The following is a 14939-nucleotide window of genomic DNA, read 5'->3' as shown; positions in this document are numbered from 1 at the left end:
GACGCGAACCTGAAATAGTAGTGCAATTACAGGTTCGACCTACTTCCGGTCTGGCTTATGACTTGTGATTTATAATGATACGCGTTTTAATTGTCTCCTCCGCTTTTCGCCGAAAACGAAATTTAGTCCTATATTTTCAGTGTGTTTTCATCTTTCCTGCCGGGCATTTTGAGAGTTAAACCCTATCGTGGAAAGTGTATATTTTCAAAGTCACGGTACGCCGAAAATGCATACACCGGTACTTTCAATAATTTGTTATTAGTTTTAATAGGGGCCAAAGTTGTGGTTGCACCTCGTTCCGGGACCTCTTTATTCCGAAAGAACTTTATTCCGAAGGAACGTTATTCCGAAGAGTCATTACTCCGAAATGTTCATACACCGAAGGGTCGTTACTCCGAATTTACAACATGTCATTCCGAAAGGTCAATGTTATAACGATCTGTTCCCAAATTGTTATTTTCCAAGTGTATGCCCTATCATGGAATTTTTATTTTCGAGTATGCCCTAAAACATTAATGGTTTAAAAAGGAAAATGCATCAATTTTTGCTGGTTGCGTCAGAGGTACAGAGGCTGTACGTACCGATACCGGTATGGTCAGAAAACTCAAAGCAATATAGGCTACTCAACATTGAGTATATTTACTCAAACTGAACTTATCTATTGGAATGAAGTAAGCACGGTGAATTCAGCAAGGATTATACAACCACGAGCATACGAGACAGAACAAATGACGGATTTAGACAAGGCCGCACTCTGTCCACGAATCTATCACTATTATCTATCAATGTCATTTCCAAACCACACGAACACACACCAACAATCGAAGTTGATGTATTACACAGCCTTTAGTAAAATAATGACATATTTTGAGAATGTGATCGTTTTGTGATCAAATTGGAAATGAATCCTAATAACATGTCGAATCAAATTTAAATTAGCGAACAAAAATGACAGAAAGGAAGAGTATTTTATTGGATTTTTAGGACTCTATATACACAAACCGCTTTAACCTGTCTTCTTTGCCTAGATAGACACCATTTTGACGTTTTCCCCCCAGTTTACCTCTCGGTAGAAGACATGACTCCTGCCTCACCTATTATACCAACATTTCTTTAGACTAATTGGTGCAATGGAAGTCAAAAGGAAAACGTTGATGAGCTGTCGGTCTGTCGCCAACAGAGACTAAACGATTCCCCCGGTTTTCCCCCATGATTTAATGACACAAAACCTGTCGCCCATAGTTTTCTCAATTTCATCTTCTTCGGTAATAATTTTCTCTTTTACCCCCATTATAAACAGTTGCCGATCACAGCACAACAATAAGCTTTGTCAAAAACTTTTTCAAAATTGATCTGACAGGTGAGTTGAGTATAGGTGGACAACAGTTTAGGCGCTCAATTGAAGTCTGTGAGACACGTTTGTCAAAATTTTGGCTCCGTCCTTTGCACTTAAAGTTTCGCCTCAAGTTAGATCGTGATGATGAAGTTGGTTCTTTCTGATTTCAGTGGGCATTTTAACGCTGCCGGTCATTGTGTCACTCTTGGAGCTGTCATAACATTTCTTTGTCAAAATCTTTGACACAAAATGCTGACAAAAATGCTGACCAGTGCTGACCAGTTATTCCGATCACGTTTCGAAAAAGGTTGAAAGAATTCAAGTTTTATTTACACGGTATATTGCATTTTGTATTTTATCACATCAACATTACAAAAAAAAGGGTTGAAATTTAATTATTGACAGAAAAGCTGTAGTCTAAATAATGAAAAATATAGAGAAATAAAAAATTGACACTGTCCATATAGGCCTACTGTTGCATTTTATTAAGCATACATTGGTAATAAAATATTTATTGAGTGGTGGTTTTTATTTATTTTAACTATTCAATAAACTTGCCAATTGTTACTTTTGATTGTGTTCTGGTGCAGGTGGGGAAGTTTAAATAGGTCTTAATTAATGTCAATGTACGAGTGTAAATTCGAAATACTAGGGTGGACATTGGGGGGATTTTAGAGAACGGGTATCGGGTCCCATCGGCTTGGTAAGAAGAACAGCTCCCCTGGGGCTTTATTGACAAAGGGAACAAGGGGGCAAGACTTTGAACCCCAGAGGTATGGCAACTTACTCGTTGATTGCACAGGCGGAGACTACTATAAAGCTCTCTTTATTTCCCTGAGACGATTTCGGCCACTTCAAGAGCTGGGGGAACTTGTTTGAGAAGTTGTCACCACAGGCAGAAAGAAACTGTCGCAAAGCGCCCCCTACGGGTATATTTACCAACAATCTCCTACAACGTCATTGGTAATCATATTTCATAAAGCTTTCTTTATATCCACCCATTATTAGATTTATACTTTCCAAAGTGTTGTGTAAGAGACTGTTTGGTCACTTTTGGTCAACTGGTCATCGTCCTAATTGCCAGTCGAGTCTCACCGTGTGTGTGATCACAAACAGCGCAATTTTGATTTAACAATTTAACAATTCTGTAATATTGTTGATTTTTTGTGTTATGTCGCCAAGGGGCGGTAAAGTTTGTCAATTTTTAGTCAAAAAGTTTCAATTTTAAGTCCACGTCTATTTGAACAGGTGCTTATTTAAGCGCGCTTGCTTCTTAATGGTTCCCATCGTTACTGTATCATGCGGAGGAACTAAAAAGCACAAGAAAGAATTCAGTCACAAATTAAATTGATCTCAATGTTTCAAATTTCTCCTGCAAAATTCACACAGAGCCTCATCTAGATATGGAAACACAAAGGTGAGAAAACGAGACAACAATGTACACAGGTGTATAGACCTGTGTAGTTTTCGGCACCTTTTTTCCAATTATTTTAGATGTGTTTTTGTTATCAAGTAAATTACATATTATTATTATATTACAACAAATTTTGCTTTTGAACCATACATCATAACTGAAAAGGTGATTCAGTTGAAATACCGATATACGCGGTATTAAGTTTGGTGCAAAAGTATGTACTTTACATTGATTTACGAGTTTAATGCATGAAAAACTGATAACTCATCAGCTGTGCACGAGGATGATTATAACCCTGATAATTGCGCCTAATTAATTTGTTTCGTCTACTGAAGATAGCAAATTATACCCGTTCAGTGTTCATAGAGATGAGTAGACTTCCGTACACTGCGTGTACAGACGTGATGAACTTAATGTTTGTTTGCTATCTTCTAGTTTTCCAGTTTATTTCTCACCCATTCTTGTTGCTTTTTGTCTGTTTTGTCATTTTGGTTTATTTGGGGGTTTTTTTTCGTTCTGTTTATCGTGTAGGAAGCACTTCTCAGCTTCAATCATGTAAACCGTATTTATTATTATTATTATTATATAAATTTGTTTGTTGGGGGTTAGCCGTTTGTTAGCTTCTTTTTGCTTCGGTCTTTCTTTCATTATTTCGAACTTTCGTTATATTACACTAATTGCAAAGTAAATCATGAGAAAGATATTTCTATAACTTCCGTAAAAATAGGAAAATAAGGTCCCTTTATTCCATGGTAGAGAAACTCTTCACCAGCACGCTTGCGGCACGTGATATCATGGTGAGTTATTTCGTCAAACTGTGTAGTAACAGAAACTTATTCTATTTAACCACAATTGAGAAATACATGACAAAATTGGATGCCAAATGTCTAAATTGGTTTATTATATTCAAAATTTTGACCATTAACACGATTAACACATCTCTATAGTCGGTGCCAACATGTCAAACGGGTTTTCATTAATCTAATTCAAACAAGATACATGTCCAATTTCTAACCACTAAAATAACTTTATGAAAACCACTTTCTGTTATCCATTTCGCAATTTGATCCCTTTAAACCATACTTATTCTTAATCCGGATGTTCTTTTGGGAAAGTCGAGTATCTCATGACAAACCACCATGCAGAAATTGACGTTTGAAATGAGACAAAATTGTAAAATTCTGCATCACAAATAATTGTGGTGTTTGTTACAATTTGTGGTGGCCACGAAGCTTTAGGCCTTTTATATATACCGATCTTTTATACCATTTAAAATGACTAAATTGGTCAAGAAATTTAGTGGATCGAAAGACAACTTCATTTGCGTGTGAAGTGTGGTTAAATGTTTGAGAATTAGATTACAATATCGGTGAAATAAAATGAAGCAAAACTCATGAAATACAAATATGTGCTATTATTTAAGGTTAGCAACTATTTTAAACTGTTTCGATTTGGAAGTTCACAGTATCATGCGAATACTGGTTGCCAGAGTCAAGATTCATCAACTCAAATTTCTCGGCCATATAGGGCCTACTGCGTCTTGAAGATGACGAGCCTGTGAAAGAATATGCCCTTTATACTTTTAGTATTCCACCACATGGGAAGAGGAAACCGCGACGGCCGCGGACACTATACTTACAGTATGTACAGCACCTCCTGGGAGATACTGAAGGGATGCTGCAGCCAAACAAAGTTGTTTCGCTTGCCCAAGATCGCAACAGTTGGAGAAAGCTTATAGCGGGGCTTATAATCGCCTGCTCCGCAGCCGACTGATGATGATGATGATGATGATCATGCGAATGGTAATGAGACTTGGCAAAAATTGCATTGATCATTTCATTGCGAGTGTGTAGAAAAATTCAAATATCACACATATACTTTTGTAGGCCCTGTGGTTCTTGAGTTATGTTGTAAAGAAGGCTGAAAACAACAACACTTTTGTAAAACGTAACTCATTAACAACAATAAATCAAGCAAGTTTTCAAAGTATATGATTTGTAGAATGAACATTTGCAAAACATCAAAGTGTTATTTTTCAATAATATATTATCATGAATGAAAATCGTCTATACCCTTAAACAAGAAGCGACGCGCCATAATTTAGATATCAAGGGGTACTGGGTAGTTGGTTTTTTTGGAAACAAAATTGTCTCGCCATCTGAGCGAGAGGTGGAAACCATGCTTCATCGAGGTGTTAAAAAACTGTTTTAATTAAAAGTACTTTCTGCCAACAACTGCATGGAATCCGGAATTCCAACTTATAAAAAGGTAATATCATGAATATGAAAATGGAAGTCAGGTCTCACAACATACTCAAATTCAAGATTTGTGTCTGTCTGGTAGGTAATTTTGGAATTACCCTATAGCTTGTGTTAAAGGATGTACCATTGGAACGTATAATGCAGGAAAAAAAGAAAATGGGAGTTTTTGTTTTCTGGCAGACAGTTACACAAGTTAACATGTTAATAGCCGAGTTTAAACCAAAATTTCAACAGCAAAACTGCAACCTTAAGAAATAAGTTCAAAGATATCGTAACCTGTTATACCAATGATCATGACAAAGCAACACTGCTTTGTTTTCTGAGTGAAATATCATAGTTATGATTACAGCTCAAGAAATCCACTGACCGGAAGCTAATGTGCATGAAGCTATTATACAAGCAACAGGTCCTATTTTGGCAAAAATTCTCACACTTTTCCCTTCATAAAAAATAAACCCTTCAAGCTTTTTAAAGTATTAAAGTATGAAGTATAAACGTTTATTTTATAATGAACTAAAAACATGAGTGTTTTTCGCCTAAGGGGTCTAGTTCAATTCCCGCGCGCGTCTAGCCACCAAGCCACCAAGCCAGCCCATTGTTACGATCATGACAATTTGTAAATATAACGTCCCACAATGTTTGTTCGAAACCCTATCGCCTTGAAGTCAGGATTTAGAGTGCTTCTATTTTCATGATTTTAAATGCAAGTTCAAAGCCAACATTGTATGTTGTTTAAAGCACGGGGCAATTTAGTAGTATAGGATTTCAGCCTGGTTCTTTGAGAAATGTTAGTAGATAATGACTTGTTTTGGCTTTATGATAATATAGGTTTTTCTTGAGAAGGAAATGGCGAAACTAAGCCAAAGGCAAAGTGAACTTTACTTCCTTCAACAGTTAAAGAGAAAAAAAATCATGAAAATAGACCAAACCATGCAAGAGTTATATTTAACCATTTTTTTAAATCATTGTGCAACTTTTTGTGCAAAAGTTAAATTTAAAACAATTAATTATCAAGTGTTGAACTGAGTTATGTCATGTGTGTAAACGCAGTGCACGGAAGTCTAATTATCTCTATGAACATAATTTGCTATCTTCAGTAGACGAAACAAATTAATTGGACGCATTTATCATGGTTATAATCGTGCATAGCTGATTAGTTATCAGTTGTCCGTGTATTACACTCGGGAATCGAAGTATATAGGCCTACAGGGATTATGATATTTTTTACTTTTTTTTCAAATCGAAATTGTAAATGCGTCGTTTTATGATTGCTTCTCGACTGACTGAAGTGGCTTAATAAATAAATTTCTCCTATAAATAAATGTGTCCAGGTACTTTGGTCTCCTGATTTTTCTTTGTTTCTTGTTTGTTGAGTCAATTTCAAGTAAGATAAAATTGGTATGTTGTGTTTTTGAAGTCACAGGCTTCTTGCAGTTAACACAATTCATTTTATAACATCATGTTTTCAATTTCTGAAAAAAGAGTTTTTGTAAACTATTTTATCACTACTTGAAACATCTAAAAATAAGCAGGGCAGGAAATTGCAATACATATTTTGATATTCCATACAGTCTTACCTTTAAAATTCTAACAAAAGAAAACTTGATACCCCTCTCAATTTTCCCTCGAAGCCGATCTCTATGTACATTGTATCTAAACCCCATAAGCTAAGGGGCCACGCTACTAGATTCCGTAACAATTGCTCGACTTAAATTGTTTGTCAGTGAAATGATCCCACCTGTGACACCATTGGTTAAAGCTAATGAAATTGTTAACTTTACCATAAGGCATATTATCTCTATTTATCCAAAGGTTTTGCTATAGTTTTAGCAATAATTTATGAAAGAAATTTGTGTAGATTTGTGGTTGAAAATCCTGTATAAAAGTATCATTTAACAATAATGCTTGTGGCATTTCCGAGTTGATTAAAACTATACGAGCTAATTAAGTACACCAATAAGTTAATGACTACCTATTAAAAAGTACCCGCAACCTCTTTTTCCTTTTTAAAACGTCTTTATTATAAAATGTCAAAGTGTTTTGTAGGAAGAGAAAGAAACTTTGACTAATCTACATTTTATAGCAATTAGATGATTTAGTTATGCTCGTGATATTCTGCTTTTCCCCCTCTTTTTATCAGAAGTTGAAAGTGTATTGATATATTGTGGAACCGTTTGATAAGGTACGATGATCGTGGCATTAACTCATGAACATAAAACATTATTTTCTGAAACGTATTTTTGTTTGCTGATTTCGGTTGTTGCTTAATTGTTGATTTGGTAATTGATTTGGTTTGGTTTAATTGGTTTGTTTGAATTGGTTATGTTTGACTGTGCTTGATTCATTATATTATGTTCTTTGTTTGTTTGTTTGAGTGTTTGTTGTGGAGGTTGTTTGTGTATTTGTTTGTTTGTTTTATAAATCAAATATCATTTTGATCAATTTGGTATAAAAAGCTGTCAAAATATCAATTTAAGTGATGTTTGTTTTGATAATAACTAGTAAGTGAACCGGCCTTATTTTATTATTTCATTCGAAAGCACCAGATTTGGGAAAAATGCATAAAAGGGTCAATCATAATCTTTACCCGCGATGCCTTAACAACTATCCAACTCTCACCTTTTTAAATCACAAATCAACAAAAATTACAATAGATAATTGCAATTTCAAAAAGACAATAAATTATTCACAAAATTGTAAAGACATGTCAACGACATATAATATTATATTGTGTCATTATGTCATTTATTTAGCAATCGATCCTGTTACAATGCTTAAAGCCAATGCATAACAGCATGCCTTCCCGGCATGCTTTGCGCCAGCAACCTCCATTTGTATTGAAGGTCTTTGGTTTCAGGACCCAGCACCCCCGGAACCAGCATATACTTTATAGTAATCTATTTTTTTGTCAAATTGAGGCAATTATTTTGACTGTAGGTTTGAGGCACTTCTAAATGTAAAAGATTTTAAGAGTGAACCAAAAGAATGCATGAGACTTATGCTCTCCACAAAGAGTGACAATCTCTCCAATAGAGTGATATTTTCACTCTTCAAGGAGTCATATATAAAGGACGATCTAAAAAGAGTTGTCCCTCTCATGGCACTTAAAAAGTGAACATTTCATTACTCTTGGAGTCAAATTCACTCTTTTGAAGTGAAATTCAACTCTTTTGGAGTAAAATTTAAGTCTTTGAGTGATTTTCACTCTTTTTCATGTTTTTGGAGTACATAAATATTCACTCTTTTGGTTCACTGTTTATACATTTAGAGAGTAATACTTTCAAGATATCCGACCCTGTTGATGTTCTAACGATCATGCACCCTAAGCTAAAACAGTAACGTCCATGTGTAATCAGCTCAATTCACGTTCGCAATGCACTATGGGAATGCCCGAATGTCTTCTGTGGCTTAAAGCAATTAAAATACAATTGTTTAAGATGGGCGTTTGAAGCCAGGCATATGTGATTGTCTGAAAGACGCATGATGCGATTGCTGGTGAAGTTGTGTCAGGTTATCTAAACTTCCTTTGGCAACTTTGATTAAAAGGGTCAATTTTTTATGGGAAAGACAGTGATTTGGAGCAAAAAGGCGGTGCCTTGTTGACCTGTTTATTGTACTCTGATGAAACAAAATCGTAATCAATTGGATATCGAGATGGTTTAATTTTTGGCAATTTGGCTGACAACATGGACAAGGGATCTTAATGACTATTAACTTTTTAGAGTTCCACGGGCTATTTTAATTTTGACCCTACTTGGTTGCACCGTGTGAACATCCATACTTTACCGTTTGAAGATAAATTGAAGCATAGACCATTTAAATGGTCTATGATTGAAGTCATCTCATTATAATGATATACCCTACAATATATCACATGTTACAAAAAATGTGTTTGTTGTTCAGTTGAAAACAGGACAAGAAAGAGGCTGCGTTGAAGTGCATCCTCATATTCAAGTGGGGACGGCATTTTCGGGGGTGGGGTTGTGTGAGATGTTACGTGTCATTTTACGCAATCCGAACAAACATGGTAGCACATGCACATGATTATTTCTCCATATCTTCATCGTAATAAAGGTAGCTTTGTTTGTGGAAAGTAGTGGACCATATCTGAATTGTTTTTAATTTCATATTGCACATTCTGGATAAATTTAAACACACCTGCATGTTGTTTTTGTTTTGTTTTGGTGGTATTTTCTTCAGCAGGTTATCCTGCCTGTGCAGTTATTGACATGTCATAAACTTCGCACGGAGGACATGCATCAAATTTTACCAAGTGAGATTAAATGGACAAAAAGAAGTAATTTCAGAACTTTCAATTGGATTTTCCTTTTAATTTCAATCAAAAGCGTTGTTTCAAAACGGTATACAATTAACACTATATATGCATTTGAGAACTTAGCTTGTGTTTTCTTAAGCTTAACCTCGTACAATATATAATTTATAATCAAAAACAGAAATCAATTAATAGAAAATCTCGCAACTTTAGCGATTAATTTACTCATTGTGAAATTTGACGTTCTAAAAATATGTCTTCAAGAGTGCCCTACTTTTCCGCTTTTGTTAAAAACGTCTTCTTTCGTAATTTAGGACTATCAAAATCTACATCATATAGGAAGGGCAAAATATAGACGCCAAACACTTCAATGAAATTCAAACTTCTCTTTAAACAAGTGATCACCTCTTTATTGTGTAACTGCCAACTCAGGTCAAGTTTGTAACTATTAAAGAAAATTTTCTAAACAATTGCGCTAGTATTGTTACAATTGGTCATCACATAATAATGACCGCTCGCGGCCACTTTTTTCTCCATTCGTCCATATGGTCAGTTTTAACTGTTATTTGGTCAGTTTCTTTTATTCTTTTTGGATACCATAACTGGAGGGGTGAAATTATTTTGTACCTTGATACTTTTAAACAAGTAATTTGAGCAGCCAATTATATGCAACAGGAGCATGGGAATTTTGAGATTTTTATTGCAAACTTGTTGCATTGTTTCTCGTAATGCGAGAGTGCTGTAACAAACCAGAGCGGGTGCCAAAACAACGCTCTGGAAACTTTTTAAACTGAGACTTTTAAATCATAATATGCAATTGAACACAATGACAGCTATTAGCTAAGTCAAAAGGTCAATCAAATTAGTTTTGTAAGCTCATCATTTAAGTTTCTGCTCAGTTAAACTTATTACCGTCTTTTGATAACGAGTTAGTTTTCCCTTCTTTGCAATAAAAAAATACGGCACTTTCAAAAATATCGTACGCTAAAACGACATAAAAACTTAATTTTCATCTTTTTAACTCCTTCTATAAGAAAAGTTCGACTCAAAATCATATACGTATTATAATAACTGCTCAACATACTTGAAAAACAACGATTTGTTTTTTTTCACAATAAAAAACAAGTTGAAAAAAGTAAGTGCATGAAGTGATTCATTTTCAAATTGATATTATGTTTCTTCTTCTGAAACGCAGTTACCAATTTTTTCAGTTCACTGTAGATCTAACTGCTTACCTATTTTCCGTATCGTCATCAGATAAACATGATAAAATGGACGTTAATAATCATGTATATCATTGATAGATTTGTGCACCTGCTTTGCTCGTTTACTCGCCTATAAACATACCTATAGTGCACATTTAAGGGGGTACTACACCCCTGCCCAATTTTGTGCCTATTTTTGCATTTTTCGCAACAATTATAGAGCATTGGTGACAAGTAAGATATGTATATTATAGGGGCAAGGACTACAACTGCTACACTGGAAATTTTATTTCAGCACAGACAACAGTTGTGGAGTTACAGTCAAAAATGAGGGAAAACCAATATTTGATCAATAACTCAATAACTACTTGCCTTGAGTTTCTGAAATTTCAATGCAGTAGTTGTATTCCTTGCACCTATAATATACAAAACAAACTTGTCACAAATGCGCTATAATTTTTGAGAAAAACACAAAAATAAGCAAAAAATTGGCTAGGGGTGTAGTACCCCCTTAAAATTGAGTTGAACTTTTCTAGAATCTCCGGTCACAAAAATCAGACAAACGTGATAATTTGCATGTTTTGGCAAACAGTCCGTGGTAAACAAAGTTTGAAAAACGGACCCCTCCCTCATCTGTCGTGATGTAGGCCTACTGATCTGTTTCAGGCTTCGTCGGTTGCGATCATGGATGGTTTGGTCAAGGCAAAAACAAACGTGATAACAGACTGTTAGAGTTTCGGTAAAGGCCCTACATGACGTAAATTTGACGTCACCATTAAACTATTTATTTTATCACACGACAAATAAAACACATTATACCCCGAATTCCCGTCACATGATCAACCCGAGTTCTACACGGACGAAAGTCATCCACTGTGAGGGTCAATATTAATCGAATTGACTTTGTGCAGTATATTGCTATCTACCGTAGATAACAACAGAAACGAATATACAGAAACGCATACTTTGTTAATACAAGTATCGAAGAACGATATGTGACGGGATCAAGCAAAATGAGTCTGATGTCGATCAAAATCAAAATTTAGTTTTCAATTTTATTATATAAGCCATTCTCAAAACTTTATTTTTCTGAAAACCCATCATTATTTGATTTAGCTCCAGCGATATAGTCATTTTAGTGTTGCTCAGCACATTAAAATACAAAGAAAGTTGAATACTATTATTGGCTATATCTCAAAATCAATATATATGCCCAACATCTGACTCATTTTGCTTGATTGCATCACATATACGCTCGAAAAAGAAAATGCAAAAAAGAGAAAATGACTTCTATCAGGTGTGTATGTTGTTTGTTTGTTTGCTGTATTTTAGTTTCTTTGTCCAACCTTTCTTCTTGTCCAAAGTGCATTTATGATACACTGCGTTCCTTCCTTGACCATGCTGGTATTTTTGCATAGATGCAAGACTTAAAAAATATTGTTATCACCTATTTTGGGTAAGCCATTCACTTCACAATGCTTCCATTGTTATCAGCTATCTACCGTAGATAGCATTTTTGAAGAAATTGCAATGAATTACATGTACTGCAGCATACACTTTTCATTTGCAACTTCGAAACATTTTGAAGTGAAAGTCTTGCATGTGTTTACATGTTTCATTAAAACGTTTACACCTTTTGCATTTTAAGTATTATGAAGCATATGAGTCCCCGATGGTGCGCGCCTTATTGAGCCCCGTAGTCATGTTGGTATGTGGTATCCCTAGTTGTCCCTGGATGCTATTATGAAAGTAATCAATGTTCCCCCACTTTAAAACCTCAAACATGTCAAAATACGGCATCTTTGCCGAGTTCCCTCCCTGATGCTTCCTCCTACCGGGCATCAGGTTCATGTATGCGCGTGCTGAATCGAGGTCTAGCTTCGGAATTAGCCACAATTTGTTCCCAAATTATACTGGGACAGGTCTGCGACAGGTTCACCTCGCCAGGTTGCACAGGAGGGAACATTGTCGTGCCGCGGAAACACTCAGACACCCACCAGTTTCTGCCAAAACATGACCAAAGAAAAGTACAAGTGGTATTTCTGAGAAGCTACTGATTAATATAGGATAATCTAAATAATTAAGAGCCCACTTATTATAATGTTTGAACTAACACACAGACGCCACTCTTGTTAAAAAATATCCAAACATGTATGTATTTCATGAACTTGAACATGATGAAAGAAGGTAAAAAACAAATCTTTTAACATGTTATTAATTGTTTAGTCTCTTTCAGAAAAGTTTAATGATACCACAAATTATGAGAAACGAACAGAGCATGAGTTTATACATTCAAGTGATCAAACAAAACAAACGAAACAAGAAAGGCATTATTTCATTAAGGCTAGCAACTATTTTTAAACTGTTGTGATTTGGTAGTTCACAGCAGCTTGAAATATCACAGATATACTTTTGTAGGTCCTGTGGTTCTTGAGTTATGTTATAAAGAGGTCTGAAACAACAACGCTTTTATCAATCAAAAGTTTTCAAAGTATATGATTTGTAGAATGAACTTTTTCAAAACATCAAAGTGTTATATTTAAACAATTTAAATAATGAAAATCGATTTGTTTTTGGCTTATTCGACCAACAATACCTCGATACCCTTAAGGTGGAATATGAGGATAGTTCTGGAAATTGGGAAATGGTCTGAGCATAAGAGTAGAGCAAAACACACTGATCAATATACATTTTGTATCTATATATTTCCTTTGTATGTATGTTTTTATCAATCATCAATAATTAGCTAAAATGACTGGAAAGGCTCATTAAGGGATCTAAAATGAGCGTTTATTGCGTTTCGACAGTATTTTTGTGGGACATGAGAGCACATCAGACCTATCGAATTGCATTCTGAATACGAAGCATGTCTTTCTGATATCAAATAATTTTCATTTTTGAAAATCACAATATAATACAAATTTTATGACAAATTATAAAAATTTGATATTTTTCAAATTTTGATATATAACAGTCCTCGAAGTAAATTATATAAATCTAATGACATATTCTTAAAGTGTATGTAGCAGGGAGGAAAAGCCGACGGTCAATTGAAAATTTTGACCTTTCATATTGAAGATATGGATTTTTTCCCAAAAAGACCTAATTTTTTTGGTGTTTTGGGAAAAAAAATCCATATCTTCAATACGAAAGGTCAAAATTTTAATTGATCGTCGGCTTTTCATCCCACCTACATACACTTTAAGTATAAATCATCAGATTTACAAAGTTTACTTCAAGTACTGTTAAATATCAAAAATATCAATTTGTAATGATTTGCCATAAAATGTATTAAATTGCGAATTTCAAAAATCAAAATTATTTGATATCAGAATGACATTCTTCGTATTCAGAATGCAATTCGATATGTCTGATGTGCTCTAATGTCCCATTAATAAATACTGTCCAAACGTTCATACCCCAGCCCTTAATATGGAGGATAGATAAATGGCGAGTTAAGTGACGGTATGTTATGGACGAGTATATGGTTAGACCATTACGGTTATAGACCATGTGCAATGGGCGAGTTACGGTTAGGCGATATTTAATTGGGCGAGTTACGGCTAGACCATTGGGCGAGTTCGTATGCTAAGAATAGTCTAATATACGAGGGGCAGTCAGTATGTTTTAAGAGTGGACTCGTGACGTCATATGTGGATTGTTTTCACGGCATTTCTCAATGATTACATAAACACTGTACCTTTGTCTTTCAAACAACACATGCAAAAATTATATCACACATATAATTACGTAACAGCATTAGCATAAAATCAATGGTCTAGAGTCACCTGGTGAAATTGAGTCGTTTTTGTTAAGGGAAATAAGAGGCTGAAATGGGGTATTGTTGTATTTTTTATATTTTCTCGGGAATTAAAGAATGGAGAATGCTGCCTTTTGGAACAGTAATAGAACACAGACTACCAGTTCATTAAACTATGTTTGTTGGGCTGTAAAGGTTTTAGTTTGTTTAAAATGCATGGTCAAATATGTCTTATTTTTGACAAAAACAAGGTTTTTCTTTTCTATACAAATCTTGATATTGCCAAAAATAGCAAACGTGGAAATTTAATTTTTTGGCCAGTTCTGTTGACTAATCTCCAAAAATTCAAACGGGAGTCTTCCTAGAAAATATTTGAATCCGTGATTAAAATATAACTGTTATTCTACCATTGTTACATTTATACAAAAAGTAGTGGTACAGAGAGAGAGGCCATCGTTTTAATAAGAAATGTATTTTTAAAACTTTTCTGTTCATTTCAGGTTGAGATCATCCATAAAAATTCATATAAATATTTAAATTAAAATTTTCATAGCATTTTGTAATATTTTAGGCCCTATTTACATGGAATTTTGCCATTTGCGTGCATTTCCACCATGTTGTATCGGTCATCCTACCTACGCATGCGCAGATTATTGTTTGATTTGCACCAGTTATCATCGCACTGAGTAC

This window comes from Amphiura filiformis, chromosome 7 (assembly GCF_039555335.1).
Source record: "Amphiura filiformis chromosome 7, Afil_fr2py, whole genome shotgun sequence".
Lineage (NCBI taxonomy): Eukaryota > Metazoa > Echinodermata > Ophiuroidea > Amphilepidida > Amphiuridae > Amphiura > Amphiura filiformis.
Note: the sequence above shows the minus strand (reverse complement) of the source record.